A 24,025-nucleotide genomic window follows, 5' to 3' on the forward strand; every position below is an offset into this window, starting at 1 on the left:
TAAAATATGACCTTTAGAGTGAAGGCAGGCCTGAATTTCAATTATGACTCTTGTATTTACTACATGTGTAACTTTGGACAAATTTCTTTGCCTTTCTGATTATTAATTTCCTCATTATCATCAAAGATAATACCTACCTCCAAGGCAATTAGTTGTATTAAATGGGATAATATGTAGACCACTAACATTCCTGGCTCACAGTAAATCTTAAAGAAATGGCAGCTGTTTTATTCCCCGCTCTAGGGGTTTACTGGATTTCCTACTGTAAACTTCTTGTGGGCAGAAATGGAGTTCCTCATTTCCTCATCCCTTAGTGAAGGCACTCAGTAAATAATTGTTGAATGAATGAATATTTTAAAAGTATGCAATAGTCGAAGTATTTTGACTTTCCTATTTTAAGAGATTCCCATGTTATCCTGTCTTTTTAGCCACTCTATTCACTATAGCAGCTTCATCTTCCCTGTATTCTTAGTGTACCTCTGCCTCCCAGCTTAGGGTTGGTCACAACAGGAAAAGCGGTCTCTGAGCTCCCATTACCAGGTGGGTCACAGAGTGAGTGTGCAGTGTTCAACTCCTCTGCTGCAGACACATCCCAAGGTCCTTCAGTTTACCTACAATTGCCTAACTTTCCAAGCACATATCCATTTATTCTCTCGTATGGTTTTCACAAATAACATCTTTGAAAGGAGCAAGGCAGGGTTGAATCACTATTAGCATTTAGTTGGGAGTACTGAGAGGTTAAATGATCAATGTCTGGCTGAATGAGAAGCAGTGGAGGAGCATGGGGGAATCATCCATTAAAATCAGCCAGGACTCAGTGAATTCTAGTTCTTCAATAAACAATTCAAAATCCCCTAGGTCACATTAATAACGTTTAAAAAGATCTTCAGTTCAGGGACTTCCTTGGTGGTACAATCGATAGGAATCTGCCTGCCAATGCAGGGGACATGGTTTCGATCCCTGGTGCAGGAAGATTCCACATGTCTCAGAGCAGCTAAAGCCTGTGCACCACGATTACTGAGCCTGCATACTGCAACTACTGAAGCCCATGCGTTTAGAGCCCGTGCTCTACAACAAGAGAAGCCACCACAGTGAGAAGCCCATGCACCACGACAGAGTAGGCCCAGCTCACAGCAACTAGAGAGAAAGCCCGGACACAGCAACGAAGGCCTAGCACAACCTAAAATAAATAAATAATTTTTTTTTAAAAGATCTTCAGTTCATGATGACTTCCTTTTGGTCTGCTCAGAATGCAAGAATTTACTGTATCAGGTTGTAGTTACCCTACCTGGGCTTCTAGCTCTTGGGGTGGGGCACAGAGAACTCGTTTCATTTAGTTTGTGGTGAGGTGACTGGAGATATTGGGGTTCAAGAGGAGGCAGAAAGTGGAGGATCAGTGCCATTGCTGTGGTCACCTTCCACTAGGGTAGGGTTGGAAGCTTCTAAGGAAAACACTTTTCCTGAGAAACAACAACACACTCATTTTTTAAACAAAATAATTAGATATGTAGGAGATAATGAAAGCTGGGTATTTCACTGTTAGAGAAAGAAGCTATAAGTAAGAAAGAGAGAAAGCCAAAATGAACCTTGTGGCATTGGATTGGAATTAGGGGTATTCAGTATAAACTCATGGTTTTAAAATATATACAGATATATCCATAGAGAATATGGATATATAAGTATGTATGGGTTAGTATATTCCATATATGACCTCTCTCTGTCTCCTGAGAGAGTGTAGAAGCAATGACATCTTAAACACTGAATACACACACTACGCAGATCCAAACACTATCCTCCAATGAAAGGAACCAGTTCTCCTTGGAGAAATGGTTCTCTTCAGAACTGGGGTAGGAAAAATACAAAATGACTCAGGACTATCTTGTGTGCCAGAAAGGAAGGAAAAACCAGGTACATGCTGATCAAAAGAACACAGGAGCCAACGTGAAGGACTTACTGATGACCCAAACCAGAACTCTCAGGCAAAAAACAATGATAGTATGGGTTTTTACCCAGAGAGTAAAACAAGTGTCCACAAGGCCATACTGATAAGTATAATCAAATAAATAAATAGATAGATTGGTGACGGAATGAGGTAAAGAGACAGCTTTTTCTTACATTGGAAATTGAATTAATATAGATGGAAGGAAGAAGGAAATAAGAGATCATCATTATGCAGATATCACATATAAACATATCAGACAAAATCCTCAAACCATGCTAAAATTAGTGGGTCAAAGTTTGAGGACAAACAGGATTTGTAAAAAGACATAGTAAAACTTCCCTGGTGGTCCAGTGGTTAAGAATCAACCTGCCAATGCAGGGGACACGGGTTCAATCCCTGGCACAGGAACTAAGACCCCACATGCCACGGGCAACTAAGCCCATGTTCTACAACAAGAGAAGCCATCCCAACGAGAAGCTCACACTCCACAACTAGAGACTAACCCCCTCTCGCCACAAGAGAAGGCCTATGCATAGCAACAATGACCCAGCACAACCAAAAAGAAAAAGGAAAAAAGATATAGACATCATTAATCCTTTGATTACTCCTTGGAAGGAAAGTTATGACCAACCTAGATAGCATATTAAAAAACAGAGACATTACTTTGCCGACAAAAGTCTGTCTAGTCAAGGCTATGGTTTTTCCAGTAGTCATGTATGGATGTGAGAGTTGGGCTGTGAAGAAAGCTGAGCGCCGAAGAATTGATGCTTTTGAACTGTGGTGTTGGAGAAGACTCTTGAGAGTCCCTTGGACTGCAAGGAGATCCAACCAGTCCATTCTGAAGGAGATCTGCCCTGGGATTTCTTTGGAAGGACTGATGCTAAAGCTGAAACTCCAGTACTTTGGCCACCTCACGCGAAGAGTTGACTCATTGGGAAAGACTCTGATGCTGGGAGGGATTGGGGGCAGGAGGAGAAGGGGACGACAGAGGATGAGATGGCTGGATGGCATCACTGACTCGATGGACATGAGTCTGAGTGAACTCTGGGAGTTGGTGATGGACAGGGAGGCCTGGCATGCTGCAGTTCATGGGGTCGTAAAGAGTCGGACATGACTGAGCGACTGAACTGAACTGAACTGAATCCTTTGATACTGGGAACACAATATCATTTTTGTGGCATTCTTGCCAAGCACATATGACCCCACTCCGATTGTAAGGCAACGTCAGACAAATCTAAATTGAGAGACAGTCTATAAATAACTGATCAATATCTGTATTAGTTTTTATTGCTATACAACAAATCACCTTACATTTAGCAGCTTGAAACAATACCTATTTAATATCACAGTTTCTGTCAGCCAGGAGTGTGGCATATTTTAACTGTGTCCTTTTCTTCAAGGCCTCACAAAAACTGAAATCAAGGTGTTGGTCAGCAATAGCAGCATTTGGAAGTTCAACTAGAGAAAAGCACAATTCCAATCTCCCCCAGGTTGTTGGCAGAAATCATTTTCTAGCAGCTGTGGGACTAAGGTTCCCATTGTCATGCTGGCTGTTGGCAGATGAGGACCTCTCAGGTCTCTGCCATGTGACCACCACTTGAGACCCACTCTTATTTGCAGTCTCTCTGACCTCAGGAAGGACCTTGTCATTTCTAAGGGCTCAAGTGGTTAGGTCAGGTCCACCCAACTAATCTCTCTCTTGATAAATCCATGTTAAATTATAAGAAATATAATCACAGGAGTGATAGTTCATTGAATACCTTGTGTGATCATGGATAGGATTTGGGAACCAAAAAAAGGATGTTAGTAGGGAAATTGGTGAATTTCAAGTATATGCTATAGTTAATAATATTGTACAAATGTTGATTTCCTGTTCTTGATCACTGTACCATGGCTATTTAAGATGTTAACGCTGAGAAAGTGGGATGGGGACTATAAGGAAACTCTTTGTACTATTTTTGCAATCTTTCTGTAAATCTAAAATTAATTCTTTCCCATTCTATTGTTTTCCTCTATTTCTTTACATTGATAACTGAGGAAGGCTTTCTTATCTCTCCTTGCTATTCTTTGGAACCCTGCATTCAAATGGTTGTACCTTTCCTTTTCTCCTTTGCCTTTAGTTTCTCTTCTTCTCATAGCTATTTGTAAGGTCTTCTCAGACAACCATTTTGCCTTTTTGCATTTCTTTTTCGGGGGGATGGTTTTGATCACTGCCTGCTGTACAATGTCATGAACCTCCATTCACAGATCTTCAGGCACTCTATCAGGTCTAATCCCTTGAATCTATTTGTCACTTCCACTGTATAGTTGTAAGGGATTTTATTTAGGTCATACCTGAATGGTCTAGTGCTTTTCCCTACTTTCTTCAATTTGAGTCTGAATTTGGTAATAAGGAGTTCATGATCTGAGCCACAGTCAGCTCTCTGTCTTGCTTTTGCTGACTGTATAGAACTTCTCCATCTTTGGCTGCAAAGAATATAATCAATCTGATTTTAGTATTGACCATCTGGTGATGTCCATATGTAGAGTCTTCTCTTGTGTTGTTGGAAGAGGATATTTGCTATGACCAGTGTGTTCTCTTGGCAAAACTCTATTAGCATTTGCCCTGCTTCATTCTGTACTCCAAGGCCAAATTTGCCTGTTACTCCAGGTATTTCTTGACTTCCTACTTTTGCATTCCGGTCTTCTATAATGAAAAGGACATCTTTTTTGGGTCTTAGTTCTAGAAGGTCTTGTAGGTCTTCATAGAATGGTTCAACTTCTGCTTCTTCAGCATTATTGGTCAGGGCATAGACTTGGATTACTGTGATATTGAATGGTTTGCCTTGGAAATGAACAGAGATCATTCTGTCGTTTTTGAGATCGCATCCAAGTACTGCATTTCGGACACTCTTGTTGACTATGATGGCTACTCCATTTCTTCTAAAGGATTCTTGCCCACAATAGTAGATATAATGGTCATCTGAGTCAAATTCACCCTTTCCTGTCCATTTTAGTTCACTGATTCCTAAAGTGTTGATGTTCACTCTTGCCATCTCCTGTTTGACCACTTTCAATTTGCCTTGTTTCATGGACCTAACATTCCAGGTTCCTATGCAATATTGCTCTTTATAGCATTGGACTTTACTTCCATCACCAGTCACATCCACAACTGGGTGTTGTTTTTGCTTTGGCTCTGTCTCTATTCTTCCTCCACTGATCTCCAGTAGCATATTGGGCACCTACCGACCTGGGGAATTCATCTTTCAGTGTCCTATCTTATTTTTCTAGGCTCCAAAATCACTGCAGATGGTGAGTGCAGCTGTGAAATTAAAAGATGCTTGCTCCTTGGAAGAAAAGCTATGACCAACCTATACAGCTTATTAAAAAGCAGAGACATTACTTTGCCAACAAAGATCCATCTAGTCAAAGCTATGGTTTTTCCAGTACTCATGTATGGATATGAGAGAGGGACTATAAAGAAAGCCAAGTGCCAAAAAATGATGCTTTTGAACTGTGGTGTTTGAGGAGACTCTTAAGAGTCCCTTGGACAGCAAGGATATCCAACCAGTCCATCCTAAAGGAAATCAATCCTGAATATTCATTGGAAGGACTGATGCTGAAGTTGAAACTCCAATATTTTGGCCACCTGATGTGAACAATTGACTCATTGGAAAAGACCCTGATGCTGGGAAAGATTGAAGGCGGGAGGAGAAGGGGATGACAGAGGATGAGATGGTTGGATGGCATCACCGACTCAATGGACATGTGTTTGAGTAGGCTCTGGGAGTTGGTGATGGACAGGGAGGCCTGGCATGCTACAGTCCATGGGGTCGCCAAGAGTCAGACATGACTGAGCAACTGAACTGAACTGAACATTAATTTAAAATAAAATGTTCTTTAAAAGGGAAATGTACTCTAGTCTAATTTCAAATCAGTCTGCAGTTGGGATAGGCAGGGGAAATGAAGAAGAAACTGACATGTATTAGGAGTTTACTATTAATTTATTAGACCTTTAAACAAAATATCTGTTGAGCACCGACTCAACTTCTTGAGGATAGGTTCATGTCTTATTTATATATCCTAAGCACATTGCACTGTGGCTGGCACACAGAAGGCATGAATGTTCTTATTTAATTCTGACAATAAGTATGAAATGGGATTCCCCATCCCCACCCCCCACTTCATAGATGGAGAAGCAGATTCAATGACTCGTTCGTGTCTTAAACTAGTTAGTGAGTGATGGCTCTAGGATGAGAGTCCTCTTCCTAGTGACTCCAAAGTCTCCTTCCACCACATCATGCTCCTTTCCATTTGAGTAGGCATCACTCAGTTCAAAGAGCATTCTATGGTATGAATTATCTGCATTGATCGCTAAAGAAGTCTTTCTTATCTCTCCTTGCTATTCTTTGGAACTCTGCATTCAGATGCTTATATCTTTCCTTTTCTCCTTTGCTTTTCACTTCTCTTCTCTTCACAGCTATTTGTAAGTCCTCCCCAGACAGCCATTTTGCTTTTTTGCATTTCTTTTCCATGGGGATGGTCTTGATCCCTGTCTCCTGTACAATGTCACAAACCTCATTCCATAGTTCATCAGGCACTCTATCTATCAGATCTAGGCCCTTAAATCTATTTCTCACTTCCACCGAATAATTATAAGGGATTTGATTCAGGTCATACCTGAATGGTCTAGTGGTTTTCCCTATTTTCTTCAATTTGAGTCTGAATTTGGTAATAAGGAGTTCATGATCTGAGCCACAGTCAGCTCCTGGTCTTGTTTTTGCAAGGAGATCCAACCAGTCCATTCTGAAGATCAGTCCTGGGATTTCTTTGGAAGGAATGATGCCAAAGCTGTAACTCCAGTACTTTGGCCACCTCATGCGAAGTGTTGACTCATTGGAAAAGACTCTGATGCTGGGAGGGATTGGGGGCAGGAGGAGGAAGGGGACGACAGAGGATGAGGTGGCTGGATGGCATCACTGACTCGATGCACGTAAGTCTGAGTGAACTCCAGGAGTTGGTGATGGACAGGGAGGCCTGGCATGCTGCGATTCATGGGGTTGTGAAGAGCTGGACACAACTAAGCGACTGAACTGAACTGAACTGATGGTATGAATTCAAATACACCATTACATGGTTTGGGAGGGTGGAGATAAAACACATGAGTTCTCAAAGAAACTTCAGGCTTGTACGGATATGGATGATGGTGGCTAGAGTCACAGATCCTCTTATGGTGTTTCAGTGGAAACCTTTGAAAATAATTCTTTTTCTACAAGTTATATGGTCAGTTAACAGTAGCAGAAGATATAATTTTAAATAAGGTATTCTTTCAAATATCAAGTGTGGTTGACAAATAGTTTATTTTGGTTAGTTTCATGAGTCAAAGATCTTTTAAAATAGAATTAGCTCTGTACCTCGGGGTTGATGAATAGGGTCTGGAAACACAATTAATTTCCTGCGGATCTTGCTGGATACTGTCATACTCCTAACTCAGTGCACACTCTCCCACAGTTCTTCTTTGAATAAGTGGATGAACAGATTTTCTAGTAATAATAGCACCTAAATTTTATTAAGTATTTTCTATGTTCCAAACATTGTGCCAAATAACCCACCTGCACCTGTTATTTATATAAATACTCAGATAAGTTTCCCCCAGGTTTTGCTGAGTATGTTTTTTTCTTTCATGCTCTCTCTCTAGTCAATGAAGGCACATTACCCCAACGACAACCTGTAAACCACATCTGAGAAATTCTGGAGAAACATATCTAAGCATTTTCCAAAAACAGAAGAAGTTAATGTGTACTGAATGCTGAGATTTATTCTGAGCCCTGAGCTAATAAACACTTTATATGAGCAAATTCTCTTAATCGCTACTTTAACCCTAGAAGTTAGATACTATTAAAATTCTGAGATCTGTCTGACTCAGAGCCCAAACTCTTAGCCATTACACAGCATGCTTTCCTGAGGAACAAAATGTGTGTGTGTGTGTATTGTGTCTATGTGTGTAAGGGTATGTGCAAAAAATGTTCTGGATTATTTTTTCCTCAAATACATTGCCCACTTTCCTGTATTAACAAATAGAAGGTAGTGAATATAATTTAATCTTTTTCTGATGGTTGAGTTTATTGCTATCACAACAGATTTTTTTTAATGTACCATGTTGTAAATGTAGAGATCATGAGTGTTAACCACGCATGGGAAATATTTTGCAGAGTAAATCTCTTATATCACCTCCTTTTCTTCTCATCTGCCTCCTTCTCATGGACTCAAAGTGAAGTATGTAGCCTCTGAGCAGAGTAACATGGTTACTTTTTACACTAAGGATGAGAAATTTGTTTATGAAAACTCTGAGGCGAATTATTTAGTAAATGGTGTTGGGACGAGGGAGCCAGTTGGGAAAAAAATTTGGATTTCAATCTTAACCCTTCCACCAAAATAAATGCCTACTGAATCAAAATGTTGAAATGTGAAAAAAGAAACCATAAAAATGCTAGAATACACATTATATGTTTTTAAAAATGACTTCGAAGTTGAGAAGCTTTCTAAGTATGACACAAAATTCAGAACCCACTGTAGAAAAGACTGGTATATTTGACTCTATGAAATATAATTATGATGGAAAAATACCATAAACAGTGAAAAACATAAATGACAGTCTAGGAAAAATATATCGCACCATAGTGATGAAGGGCTAAGTAATAAAAGAATGCCTATAAAATATGAAAAGACCTGCAAGAAAAGAAATAAATTGGCAGGAGCGATGCCTGTGTTAGCTTATACCACACCTTGTGCACAGTGGAGGCAGGGTCTTCCTGGGGATGAACAGGGAAAGGGGTTCAGTGAGCCCCGTGCTGCCAGATTTCTGCTTCCACTTCTCCTATTGGCTTAGGTTTTCAAGCTGCACTTGAACTGCATATCCAATCATAGTAGCCTGGAACAAAGGACTCGACTAAAGAGCTCAGAAGAAAAAAAATTATATTTAAATACAAAAATATGCTCAACAACACCTGTGATAAGAAATGTACAGATCAAAACTATAATGATCCATATCCTGTACCATATACAAAAATGATCTCAAAATGGGTCATAGACCCAAAGGTAAAACCTAAATTCTAAAAGCTCTAGAAGAAAACAGAGAAAATCTTCGTGGCTTTGAGTAAGGCTAAGATTTCTTACATACAACACCAAAAACATTCATTAAAAAAAAGAGAGATAAATCAGACTTCATCAAAACTGAAAACTTTTACTCTGCAAAAGCCACTGTTGAGCTTCATGCATATTCAGTCATGTCCAATCTTTGCAATCCCATGGACTGTAGCCTGCCAGGCTCTTCTGCCCATGGAGATTCTCCAGGCAAGAATACTGGAGTGGGTTGCCATTTCTTCCTCCAGAGAATCTTCCCCACCCAGGGATTGAACCTGTGTCTCCTGCATTGGCAGGTGGGTTCTTTACCACTGAGCCACCTGGGAAGCCCATTATCAAGGTATCAGGATATAAAGAGAAATGGCTTAAGACACAATTGTACATTAACTGGGAGTTATATTTGGTGAGAAAGGAAAAAACCCTAACCACTGGCTATCAAAACTTAGGGTTTCCCCGGTGTCTCAGTGGTAAAGAATGTATTTGCCAATGCAGGAGACCTGGCTCCCATCCTTTATCTGGGAAAATTCCACATGCCTCAGAGCAACTAAGCCCAGACACCCTAGAGCCTTCTCTTGTTGCCCGGCAGCAAGAGAAGCCACCACAACGAGAAACCTGCACACCACAACCACCCCGCTGGCTGCAATAGGGAAAAGCCTGCCCAGCAACGAAGACCTAGCACAGCCAAAAAAAAAAAAGTTCAACTTACAAGGAGGCAGTGCCAATCTATACTGAATTTACACAAGTTCTATAGCTGACTTCTGCAAAATCCAATGAGATAAATGAATACTGTAAATACTTTTGTAAACTTTTTCAACTTTGTACCTCAATATCCCCACCCCGTAGAACAGAAGTCTGACTTATCTACTGAGGATTATGTAATAATAATATAGGCAATTAATCAAAAGTTTTTTTAAAAGCCACAAAAGGGGAAACTATATGAAAATCATATATCCAATAAAAGACGTCTACCAAAACATAAAAAGAACTCTGAAGTCTCAATAATAAGAAAACAACCCAATTTTAAAAAGAGAAAATATGTTGACTATCTCACACTTCATCAGAGTGAAATAAGCACATGAAAAGACCCTCAACATTATTACTCATTAGGAAAATGAAAATTAAAACCAGAATGAATTACTGTAACACTTCTGTTAGAATGTCTAAAATTAAAAATGCTGACCCCACATGTTGGTGAGAAGGAAGAGCAACCAAACACTCATTCACTGCTGATAGGAATGTAAGATGGTACAATCACTTTAGAAAATAGTTTGGCAGTTTCTTTAAAAGTTCAACATACACCTATCACATGATTCAGTCATTCAACTTCCAGGTATTTACTCAAGTAAAATAGAAACATAAATGACTTCTAAGTCACTGTCTTATTTGTGATAGTTATAAACTGGAAACAATCTAAATGTTTATCAGTATAAGAGTGGATAAGCAAATTGTGGTGTATCTACACAATGGATGGATATGTCAGGCGAGTGTATGCTCCTCAGTTCTGTCTTGTCACAACCAAAGATTTGGAGTGACCGACATTAAAGCCCTTGGCGGGTCACAGCTCTCGGGTCTTGGACAGACCGTGTTATAGCTCTTGGACAAATCAATGTTACTATGTTATTTAGAAAATGGCAGGAGAATTCATCCTCCAGGCGTGAGGGCATGCGGACCCAAAGACTGAAGAGAACGCTCCAGCGAGCGGAAGCGGGGGCGGGGTGGGGTGGGGGGTGTGGTGTGGAGCGGATAGAGAGAAAGAGCGCACACTTGCTGGAGAGAGAGAGAAAGCACTTTGGCTCTTCCTTTGATGTTTTTTCCTCCCCCAGGGCCTGCTCTATGTAAATTGGGCTTTAGCCACGAGTGCTGTTTGTTCTACCTGAGGTCTTCACTCCGGTCCTCAGAGCTTCCTTTGACCTTTCTTTGTTCTATTTTCGCAGGCTTTTCTCTTCCTTGTCTTTCAGCCACCGCCATTTTGGACTCCTTTTCCCCATTCTAACTACCTAACAGATACAACTCAGTGGCAAAAAGGAATGACAGAGATGCACTTAAAAATAATTATGCTGAATGAAAATCAGATTTAAAAAGTCTACATACTATATTATTCTGTTTATATAAGATCCTAGGAAATAAAAACTGTAGTAACAGAAAGCACTATGGTGGATACATGGGGAGTGGGGAGAAATGTTGGTGGGAGGAAGGGATTGAAAGGAGCATAAGGAAACCTTTGAGGGTGATGAAATATGTTTATTATCTTGGTCGTGGTGATGGTTTCACATGCTAAACAGGTCAACACAATTTATATGCAGTTTACTAGATGCCAGTAAACATTCTTGTAGTCGAGTAAACGGTTTTTTAAAACTGTAATGAGATATAGTTCATCTATCAGATTGGCAAATATATATTTTACAGTAAATATGTTGCTGCTGCTGCTAAGTCACTTCAGTCATGTCCGACTCTGTGTGACCCCATAGACGGCCCCCCACCAGGCTCCCCCGTCCCTGGGATTCTCCAGGCAAGAACACTGGAGTGGGTTGCCATTTCCTTCTCCAATGCATGAAAGTGAAAAGTGAAAGGGAAGTTGCTCAGTTGCGTCTGACTCTTCACCACCCCATGGACTGCAGCCTACCAGGCTCCTCCATCCATGGGATTTTCCAGGCAAGAATACTGGAGCAGGGTGCCATCTGTTAGGAACAGCTAAAAATATTATTATTTCCTAATAGGGTAATCTTATCTCTTTTAATATGAATACTCTGAGTCATTTTAAGCAGAGAAAAATCAAGGCACAGAACACTTGTATACAATCACTGGTGTTATTTGGAAAACAAAAAACATTTATATGATTATATACTTAGGATACCTCTGGAAGGATAATAAAAATAGTTGCCCTTGAGGTAGACAAAATGGCTGGGGGGGGGGGGTGCTTAGGAAAGGAAGCAGGGAGGGAAGGAGAATTTACTTTTCACCATCAGTTCAGTTCAGTTCAGTTCAGTTCAGTGAGTTCCCTTCCTTTCAGGGAAGGATATACGGAATGAACAGGGGAACAATTCAGAAGGACATCAGTTCAGTTCAGTCGCTCAGTCGTGTCCAACTCTTTGCAACCCCATGAATCACAGCACGCCAGGCCTCCCTGTCCATCACCATCTCCCGGAGTTCACTCAGACTCACGTCCATCAAGTCAGTAATTCCATCCAGCCATCTCATCCTCTGTCGTCCCCTTCTCCTCCTGCCCCCAATCTCTCCCAGCATCAGAGTCTTTTCCGATGAGTCAACTCTTCGCATGAGGTGGCCAAAGTACTGGAGTTTCAGCTTTAGCATCAGTCTTTCCAAAGAACACCCAGGGCTGATCTCCTTCAGAATGGACTGGTTGGATCTCCTTGCAGTCCAAGGGACTCTGAAGAGTCTTCTCCAACACCGCAGTTTAAAAAGCATCAATTCTTTGGCACTCAGCTTTCTTCACAGTCCAACTCTTTTCACCATAGACATTTTGAATTTTGTGGCATGGGCATATATTGCCTATTCAGTTAAATCAATCAATCTATTATCTGTATATCAATATTCACTTTAATTTCTGGCATCAGTGACAATGCCCTTCATCTCAGACTATTGCATTCCTTTATCTCAAATAGAAACACTGACATCTTGTGGACTTTAAAGATAATGTGGCTAGATATAATCAGTGAAAGAAAATGAAAGTGTTAGTCGCTTAGTCATGTCTGACTCTTTGCAACTCCATGGATAATAGCGGGCGAGACTCCTCTCCTCTGTCCATGGGATTTCTCAGGTAAGAATACTGGACTGGGTTGCCATTTGCTTCTCCAGGGGATCTTCCCAACCCAGGGATCGAATCCAAGTCTCCCACATTGCAGGCAGATTTTTACCCTCTAAGCCACCATTCTATTCAACTTCACTCCCCCACTCTGTTCTTCTCAACAAATATTTGTTGAATGCTTACCCTTTGGGGTAAGCTGACCCAACCAACCAAACCTTTAAAGCTGACACAGTTTCAATAATATTCAACCTCACTTACTGAACAGTGGTGAGGCCTAAAGTACTAAAACAGCCATCAGGGTATGGAGCTCTGGATGGAGCCTGCAGTCAACAGGAAACATCAGAGCAGCATGGTACATGCTCCAGCAGAGACAACTCCGGTGTCTCTGGGAGCACACAGCAGGCTGAGTGGTCAGGGAAGTGACATCGGAGCTGAGCTCTGCAGAAAGAGCCAGAATTGGCCAGAAGAAAGGGACTGCAGCAGCTAGGGTGGGCCGAGGGCGCTGGGAGAACAGGTTACTTTAGGTAAAGGGAAAGCTACATGCAAATCTGCAGAGACAGTAGTTTTCTTGTGTGCAACACATGTTTGAGGCACAGCATGTTCAGTGTGGCTGAGCATGGAGTAGCAGGGGCTAAGAGGTGAGAAATGTGGGTTAACCAGAAAGGTTAAGCAATTTATTAGGTTCTCTCAGCAAGTATGTGGTATGCCAAGAATTTGAAAGAAAAAAGTGAAGTTGCTCAGTTGTGTCCAACTCTTTGCTACCCCATAGACTGTAGCCTACCAGGCTCCTCCATCCATGGAATTTTCCAGGCAAGAGTACTGGAGTGGGTTGCCATTTAACTTAGAATTAAATGACTCCAGTGCTTCCTCTCATTCTCACTATGAAGATTTTGCTCTGTGAGGCTTTCCTGGGCCTTCACCTAATGCTCTGCTCTCCCCAACCAGGCCCAAAGTTGGGCTCCCTCTGTCCCTTCTTTCCTTCCTTCCTTCTCTCCCTCCCACTTTTCCCTCCTTCCTTCCTTCCCTCCATCCCACCTTGTTTCCCTCCCTCCCTCCCTCTCCTTCCTTCTTTCCTTCCCTCTCTCTCTCCCCCCTTCCCTCTTTCCACACTGCTTCTCTGCTCCTGCCTTGGTGCTGGGGAGGATAGAGGGAAGGCTGTTTGGGTGCCAAGTTGCTAACTGGTCTCAAAGTAACTGTTGCTCTGGTCATGTTGATGGATAAAGCTAGTCAATGAGAATGACCCCTGCAGCAGAGCCTCTCTCCATCCCTCCAGCTTCCCTGGTGCCCAGGGTGGAGTGGGGCAAGCCTTGAACTTGAAAGCTGTCTCTCAGTGGTAGCCCTATGTCTGACCCTGTGCAAGTCATGGGTTTACTGAATGGTATTATGAGCAAGACTCTATTTTTAGTGTTATGTGTTATGTGTCTCTTTTTAGTGTTTAACTCCAACAGCCACTTTATAAAGAAGATCATGATCATATGTCCATTTTGCAGATGAGAAAACCAAAGTGTGGAAAGATTAAGTTGGTCAGTGACACCCAGGTTGTAAATGGCAAAACTGGGGCTCTAATTGTCTGAATCTAAAGCTCAGACTCCTAACTACTACAAATACTGGCTGGCAGGAAAAAACAGATCTATGTGAAATAGACACTTCTGCTATACTTCCAATGACTCAGTATTATTGAGTTCAGCATAATGGGTGCAAGTCTGTAAAAGAGCACTCTGAGACTTCAGGATGAGAAAATAATTGACAGTAGGAATCTCTCTGGCACATCTTTGTGATTCCCTGAGCCTGGTCTGGCATCCAGCACAGAGAAGGTGCCCAAGCATTGACATCTGTACCAGTGAGTATTGAGCTATAGGTGCTTAACTACCACACACCTAAAGTCAGGACTCACTCTACTGCCTGGCGTAAGGCTGAACATGAAGATGGGGTGAGCCTGATGTTAGAGAAGGGCTGCAGAAGCTAGAAACCAGAAAGGCTTTTATGTCTCTGGGATGTGGAAGATGGCCAATGATTACTAACTATAGATAAGCATCTATAAACAGGATGCTTATAAAAATTTACTCAGGATAGTGAAAAACAAGACCTGGTACTAGAGGTACTAGAACATTATGTGGCAGTTAAAATGATGACTCTGTAAAAATTGCAAGTGCATATTCATGAGGAGAAATGAAAAAGGAAGCCCAGATATTAAAATAGTTTCTTTGTAAAGGGATTTTAGATGAAATTTTCAGTTAATTTTCATAATGTTGTAAATTGTAACTTTAAACAGTTAAGAAAAAAAAAGAATCCATTGAACTTTTCCCATTGTACCTAGTCAGTGAGCAGATACCTACATTCAGAACTGCTACCCATTTCAGGTTTCACCACATGCTCTGAATGGGTGAACAATTTGTGGGTGTTTCCTCTCAATATTTTGCCTCCTTCTTTTATATCCCTTTGAAGATGAAATGAAATGGACATTTGGCATGTCAAGTTTAGACAGGGATCTTGTTCCAGTGTCTTGGTGGAGAATATTTGCAGGTCTCAGGAAGAGGTGGTGGTGGTTTAGTCGCTAAGCCATGTCCTACTCTTTTGCAACCCGATGAACTGCAGCCAGTCAGGCTCCTCTGCCCATGGGATTTCCCAGGCAAGCATATTAGAGTGAGTTGCCATTTCCCGCTCCAGGGGATCTTCCTGATGGAGGGATCAAACCCATGTGACCTGCATTGCAGCCATATCCTTTATCACTGAGGCACCAGGGAAGCCTAGAGACATTTTCCTCTGTCTCTTCCCCATTTGGTTCTGGACCACCTACTTTCTCTGTTCTTCTAGTCACAAAATGCATCAATTAATACAAATAGATACTTGGGGAACTGCTGCCAAGTTTACACACTGATCATCTGATCAAGCTCCAGGGGACAGCTCTACCACATGTAAGTTCTGGCTGACTCTAGAGGGGAGGAACGATCATAGTAGGCTGGGCTGCCGCAGTGCTGTTGCCCAGTATGTGCACTGCCTAACAATGCCTGGTTGAGTTGGTGAGGGAAGATTGAAGCCTAATTCGCAGTTCAACCCCTGACTTCCCCCCAAGCTGTGTATGCTTGTAGGAGCTGCCTCAGCAGTAGCACCATTTTCTTTACAAAGACTTTGTCCACTTGTCAAAGCTCTTGCCCGCAGGGGCTGGGGAGGTGGAGGGCACTTTGTTTCACTTCTCCAAGTAGGAGTCTCCTTCACTCATTCAAGGCATATACCCTTAGCAGACACTCTGTGAGTGGGCTTGGGTTACTCAGAGAAAGCTTCTTGGGAGAGAAAGATTTCCAGACAATTCTGAAGAAAGAAAGGAAGTTGGGTTTTTGGAGAGAAGCTGGAGTGCACAGACTAATATAGAGCAGGGACAAAATACAGCAGACACTCTCAGTGCCCAGCCTGTGTCTCCCTCAGACCCCACCATCTCTGTACCTGAGGGTTGCTCCAGAGCCACGGAAAGCTGTCTTGCTCACCCACACTCAGCAGGCTGGATGTGCCAGGGAGATTAGCACTCCCAGCCCTCAGCCAAAGACTGATGCAATTTGGAGGAAAATACCCTAGGTCCCCTATCTCTCAGTGAGATGATCCTGAGGTACGCTTTGTACCCTTTCCCAGAATTCTCCTGTGGAATTAAGCTCCAGTTGGCCTTCAAAGTGCAGGGCTTAGTAACACATCCTTCACTGGCTGCCTTCCTGTGTCACTTCCCTAACTCCCCTGCAGATGGCCCCTTCTCCCTCTAAATAAACTACCTACATTAGAGTCTTGCAGTCAGATTCAGAGGGAATCCACAGTAAGACACAGGTTTAGCTGGCTGGAACAGAGTTTGCTCTGAGAAAAAGACAACATATGGGTGGGACAAGGGGGCAATGTGTTTAAGGACTTAGATACCAGACTGAGAGTTTTTAGACTTGATTTAGGAGAACATTCATACACTGAGTGGTACATGAATATTTTTCCTACAATTTATTATTTTCACATTTGACGTACTAGGACTTCCTAGATTTCTACATATCTTGCATTTTCCACTGACTTCTGGCTAATAAAATCTTGCCCGGAGTCAGAGTAGTCTTATCTGCTTGTTGCCAGTAAAGAGAAAGTCTGAAGAGAAAATGTTATTAAGCTGTAAGAGATGGAATTCAGAGCGATGAAGCCATTCTCAAGACCTTGTTAGAGAAAGATGAAGGCTGAGAATAGTCATAAGACTATATCTTTCATGAGAATATTTTTATTTGTATCCATCCTGTTCAATGTTTTATAGCCTTTTTAAACAGCAACTTTGTAAGGTTATCTGAAAAGTCTCCTTAAAACATGGATCTTCAAAAATTTATTATTTCCTCTGGTAGGAAACTTTGAATCTCAAAGTACTGCATAATAATTGGTTGTCATGGGAAACTGCATGACTGTAACTGGTGCCTATAATTCCTGAAGGTAATATAAATAGCCTAAATCCCTTTGTTCTGTAGAATAGTCTCAAAATTCTACATCTTACTCTTCTTATTTAGGCCCAGGATAAAATTAATAAACTCAGTGACTCTGGCAGATTCTTTGTCCTAAGACAACACCTTTGAGAGATTTAAATTAGAAACTTGACAAATCTATTACATTCTCTCTGCCTTGCAGACTTAGAAATCAGGAGTAATCTTTCACAGAGGTATTTCCCTCTGCTATGCAAGTTCAGAAACCTAGAATTATCTTTTATATGTGGACTTTAATTAACCAAACTCGCAGAGAATGCCTATTAAAGGAAACAACGGAATACCAATTTGTTAATTCACACTGGAACTCTTTCTGTTCATATTCTTTGGTCAAAGCCCTTTTGACTCATAGGCAGGCTACCCAAGGAAGGGGTCAAATGATAAACAGAAATTTGTCTAGTGTGCATGAGACCAGAACAAATGGAATTTGATCATTTGAGTGGTTAATGGCTTCAGATTAAGTTAGGATGACTCTCCAGTCCTGCTCTCAGGATGAGAACATTTGATGGATTTTTTAACCAGAGTCCTCTCTCCCATTGATGATACTTGAAAGGACACTGATAGTGTGTATCTTATGAGCTTCCTTTTTCTATACTCATGTCTAACCAACAAATCTTCTTTTTTTTTTTTTTTTTAAATGTATTTATTTATCTGGCTACACTGGGTCTGCTTTGCAACATATGGGATCTAGTCCATGACCAGGGATTGAATCCAGGCCCCCTGCATTGGGAGTCCAGAGTCTTAACCACTGGACTACCAGGGAAGTCCCCAAAAATCTTCTGATGGACACTTTCTATTATTAGATGTTTTTAATACCTTGAGCCAGTCCAGAAAGGTATGGGTTCTTAACTATGAGTTCATGAACAGGATAACTAGGGACTCGAGCACCTGAATATTGAATGTGTATTTTGTATCTATATACACTTTCTCTAGAGAGGATTCATAGCTTTTATCAGATTTTCAAAGTGATCTTCTCTCTAATATAGGTTAGGAACCAGTTATATAAGCAGAGTCAAGTCCTACTAGCCTGGGTACTACTGCTTACAATGATTTTTTATGTTTCTGCTTGGATTATGTGTTGTTTCAAAGCACTAACTCTTCTGGAGGGTCTTTATTGTCCTTATTTCCATATTTAAGAGGATAAGACTCTTCAATATAACCGTGCAATTTTTGATTGTGAGAAATGGAAGGATATTCTACAAGGATTGATAGATGTGAGCCGAAAGAGAAGTGTCCTGTCCAGCAGGAGTTTAGTTTTTTTCAAAATCCTAATATACTCCATGTTATTTTGAAAGTTCTAAAATTTATTTCTTTTTGTGGCTAGCCTGTATGTAGGTCAGAATGTGTAGAGACTGTTTCATTAAAGCTGGATATCATGGAGGAAGTAGATTCTAAGTACATTAGACTGAAGAGGATGAAATGTAAGTTTGAATAGGCATCAAATTAACAATAAGGGTGTATTTATATGGATTCAAGCAACAGAATTTAACTTGAGTACCCACAGTTAGCTTTAACAGCTTGGTTGGCTAGTTTATTGAAGCTTGGACTCAGTGGTGGCCTACAGATAATAAGGTGTTGAAGGGCCAAAATTTCAGGGAGATAAGAATCTTGGAGTGGACCTAAATGTCCAGTTAGTTTCCCCAGCCACCCTATCCATACCCTGGGAAGGGCCAGAGGATGCTGCATTTCCCACAGTATAAGATATTCATAGTAATGAAAGCACCAGCGAAAAGCATTGCCAAAGTGGTAGTGGGAGATCTCACCTTAGAGCCGGGCTTTCCCATTTCACTGAGACTAACAGGATTCTGGATTGGTGGAGGCCAGGTGGTGGCTCTTTGCTTCACAGTCGAGGTAGGTGAATTACCATAATAGGCTACAGGGGTAGAAAGGCTGTGGACAGACCTAGAGGACCTTGACTGAAGGGAAGGCTGGGTCCCTTTAAGGAAGGACCCTGCAATATGGCCATAAGTGTACATTATAAACTTCTCATCTAAGCCTCCCCACAGAAAGACCTGCAGCCAATTACTAAAATAACCACACACTGGGAAGGAAAATGCCCCAAACTTTTGGGAGCTAGACAGAGGAGCCTAGTGGGCTGCCGTCTATGGGGTCGCACAGAGTCGGACACGACTGAAGCGACTTAGCAGCAGCAGCAGCAGATACCTTAGATACTGATTCTGAATTGACGCTAACCACTTGGATACAAAATGCCACCTTGGCCTACTGGTAAGAATGAAAGCTTATGAAAGTCATGTGACAAATGGAGCCTTGGCCTCAGTCTGTCTGCTCAGTAGGAGAGTAGAAGCACAGAGTGCAGGGAGGAAGTTTTTATAAGAATCTGCAATTTTGGTTCTCTATGAGCCAGTCTTCTTTGAAGCTTAGATAATACCAGCTATTTTTCCTTTTGTCCTTCAGTTGACCCCTAGAGTAATGGTGCCCGCTGCAGCATCACTGATTCAGGCATTATAGGGCTCTTGGGACAGAGCATAACCTTATCAAAATTTGACATTTAGATGAGCCTACAGAATTCTCTCAACATTCAAAAATTAAAATCACTGAGAAATGTCAAAGTTTGCTTTGAAAAGACTGTCAGTAAAGCTCAATGTATGGATAAGCCAGAGCTGGCTAACTCTCCATTCCCCCTTGTTTTACAAATACTTCTAAAATAAAAAGAGGGAACTTCCCTGGTGGTCCAGTGGCTAACACTCTGCACTTTCAATGCAGGGGACATGGGTTCAATCCTTAGTCAGGGAACTAAGATCCCACATGCTGTGCGGTGTGGCCAAAAATAAAATGAAATTTAAAAAAATAAAAAGAAACCAACAGAGTATGGATCTATATTCTAGGCTCTTAAGAAGAAAATAAAAGCTATTTACCAAAATACTCCAATTAGCCAGATTCTTCTGGCTGAATCCAATGTATTTAAATGAAAAATTAGACAATTTTTTGTTACTGTACTTAAGTCTGCTCTTGCAACCAAAGTACACCTAATAAGACTTAGGAAATTCTGTACAAGGGTGAACTTTTAGCATGGGTGGAAGAAGCATTTTCCAAATGAGCACTATTAATATCTAAGTTACTGGGGAACAAAAGAGGAGAAAACAGAGTCTGGTGAGCTTGGAACAGTGACTGTACTTTGCAGATGACAAATAAGGAGCTGAGCTAATTATTACCCAGGAGGTGTCATTAAAATATTAGCTCATGAGATGTGATTATAGACTGCAAGCTTACACAAAGCTCCATATTTTTTCTACACAGTGACTTGAAAAAAATTTTAAATATTAACCTTGAAATTTTTTAAAAATGACAACAATTTTAGCTGTTTCTCCAGTAGCTGTGTTCCAGGTGGGAGCAGTGGGACCATGATGAAATAGAAGAAGGGGTGATCTGCTATCAAAGCCACCAAAGCGGAGAACAATGGGGCCACCGACCATCTGCAGAAGAAAGAGTGGGCTGGTATCCCAGAATAGAGAGCAGCTGAGACAGTTTCTAGTCCAGCCAAGCTCCCAACCTTTCTGCTGTGCGGAGGGTCAGAAAGACATGCTGGGCAGGAGTCACGGACAAAACTGGAGTGTGCAGCAAAGGAAAGGGTCAGGGCAGTTGGAAGAGCTGGTCCAGGCAGAGTGGTGTGGCTGTCATAGCAATCTGGGAAAACATCCAGGTGGATGAACTGAGGCAGTAGCTGTGGAGATCTAGGGAGACTGGGGAACTGGTGTTCTCCAAGAGGTTATGAAAAATCAAACAGAAATTCAATTAAATAGAGTTGGGAGGCCATAGCATGGCTTCCCAGGTGGCTCAGTGGTTAAGAATCCATCTACCAATGTATGGAGTCACAGGAGATGTGGGTTTGATCCCTGGGTCAGGAAGATCCCCTGGAGGAGGAAATGGCAACCCACTCCATTATTCCTGCCTGGAAAATCCCATGGACAGAGTAGCCTGGCAGGCTACAGAACATAGGATCACAAAAAGTTGGACACGGCTGAATGAGAATGAGCATGGGAGGGAGGCCATAAAGGGGTCTTTCACACACTGTGACAGTGGCAGAGGCCCACAGGAAGGAGAAAGACCTGTCTTCTTTCCTGGTAAGGACTCAACCAACAAAAAGCCGTGGACTATTTGTTTTCTATAGGCATCCCAACTGCCTTTTTTGTCTCTATAAAAGAGTTCTTCCTTGGTCCTGCAGGACTTGCACGTGGCTTGCCATGGTTGCACACACCAAATTGCTCTTCTTTGCTCATCCTAAATAAACCCACCTTTGCTAGAGAATTATCTGGCAGTCTGTTTTAGGTCAACAAAGTGTACTAGGAGGAAGAAAATGAAAGATGGACAGACTAAGGGGTATGGTCAGAAACCAGTTTACTGGACCCTGAGACTTCATAAGTGGAGAATTTTAAGTTCTGATTAGACTCTAGGATATTTCTATAGAAGTATACTCTGAAACTTCTTTAGAAAATAGAAGCATTCTAAAAACAGAAAACAGAAACTTGCGGAGTGAGTCCAGGGAGCTTTGAGCCTTTGCAAGGAGTTTTTACAAGCTTTTAAAATTCACATCAAATCTTAGCAGAGACCTGATAAATAAGGCGGCAGAAAAAGATGCTACCCAGTTGGTTAGATCAAATAATTACCACCAGACACTGGTAAATAAGCCAGATTTCAACGAGAGTCAGAAAAACAACATGTGAGTATAACAAATACTTCACAAAGTCCTATTGGGCGGAGAAAGAATTTGTTGCAAATAATAGAATTTCCAAGAGGTCAGAATCAGAGATACCGTTAGGGATAAAGAGAGACAAGTGCAGGGGGCCCCCACAATATCAGAGGTGCTCCAGGACCAATCAGAAAAGGGCTCTCTCACAGGGAGCAGTACCCAGGGTCCCAAGGAGCACCCAGGCTTGGAGATGAGGACTTGCAGCCTGACACACTGATAGCTAGAAGTGGAAGGGACTAAGTCATCCATCAGGCTTAACAGCACAACACTGAGACTTTCTTGGGTTTGAATTTCCAATCAAGAGAACAAAAGGCCAATGTTCCTGGGATCTTTCTGGGTGTCTCAGAAATTTCTGTTAGGTGAAAGGGGATTCCAGCTGTGAGTCAGGAGAAGTGGACCGAAGAGCCCCTCTGCTTGGATTTTTCACCAATGTGTGTGGCTGGAAAGATCTTGAGAGGCTGACATTCTGAAGCATTTCTCCCCCTTTCTTTCCTGGTCTCCTGGTCCTGCTGCTTCCTGCTGAGCAGAAGTCCTCACCTGCTTCCTGGTTTTACCCTTTCTTCAGTGGAGAACAGATATAAAAACAACAGGTGGGGGACTGACTACTTCCTTTGTTATGGCAAGTATTAGGAAGCATGAAAAGCATAATCTTTTCCTTAGTTCTTAGTTACTGCTTTTGTTATCCACATAGAAATTCAAATCTCCTAATTGAACTAGAAGATTATATAATCCTTTGAGAATGTCTAGCTAACCTGATGTATATTCTGTGTTTAAGTCCTTTGATGTGATTAATAACTGTATATACTGTTAGGACCAGCATTAAGGATATATGTTGGGATCACAAATAGTGTAAGTTGAAGAAATAAATGATCTATTATAATGCTTCCCCTTCTGTGATTTTAGAAAATCGTACAGGCTGTGTTAGGTCCTGGGTTGGGTTTTCCTCAGACTTAGCTGAGCCTTGAATTTTACACAGTACTGAGATCTCATGTGGCAGGTTTTTCTCAGCTTTTCTTGATGCGCTGAATGCCCTGGTAGGACTCTGAGAATCATCCTAGACTAGTGTATTTCTACTGACACTTAGGCTTAGATAATTCTTTTATTGTCAGGGGGCTGTCTTGGGCACTGAATTTAGCAGCATCCCTGCTCTCTACTCACTAGAAGCAGTGACACCCCCTCTACCAAGTAGTGAACAGCCAAAAATGTCTCCAGACATTGCCAGATGTCCTCTGTTGGGGGAAATCACCCTAGCTGAGAATCATTGTCTTAGTAGGTGGACATTTCCCTTCCCCACTGGACATCTGGCCATCTGGAGAAGGAAATGGCAACCCACTCCAGTACTCTTGCCTGGAGAATCCCATGGACGGAGGAGACTGGTGGGCTACAGTCCATGGGGTCGCAAAGAGTCGGACACAACTGAGCGACTTCACTTTCAGGTGGACATTTCCCTCCCCCACTGGACATCTAATTGCTCATAAAGTCTTGTTGGACTTACCTTCTGGAATTACCTCCCAAATCTATTTCTTCTGCTCTGTTTTCAGTGTTCCTGGTCTCCCAAGGAAATGCACAGAGGTGTTTTTAAGGATTAGATGGAATCAGGAAGGATAACCCCGGAGTAGGGGAAGATCCAAGGCTGAAGCTACAGTAGCTGATGGTGACCAGGGCGTGGGGTCAAAGAAGTGCCAACTCTGGAATTTAGGAGAACACCGAGGGCCAGGACTGATCTAGGAGAAACTGGGCAGAACCTGGCCCAGGCCAAGTCAGAAACACTAGACAGCATCTATCTAGGAATACGCACTAGATATACACAGCAGAAGGTGCTTTACTCATGGCAGTAATAATCATTTCTTGTCATTCAGTCACTCAGTCGTATCCGACTCTTTGTGACCCCATGAACTGCAGCACACCAGGCTTCCCTGTCCTTCACCATCTCCCAGAGTCTGCTCAAACTTATGTCCGTAAGTCAGTGATGCTATCCAACCATCTCATCCTCAGTCACTCTC

The sequence above is a fragment of the Ovis aries genome, chromosome 15 (assembly GCF_016772045.2).
Source record: "Ovis aries strain OAR_USU_Benz2616 breed Rambouillet chromosome 15, ARS-UI_Ramb_v3.0, whole genome shotgun sequence".
Lineage (NCBI taxonomy): Eukaryota > Metazoa > Chordata > Mammalia > Artiodactyla > Bovidae > Ovis > Ovis aries.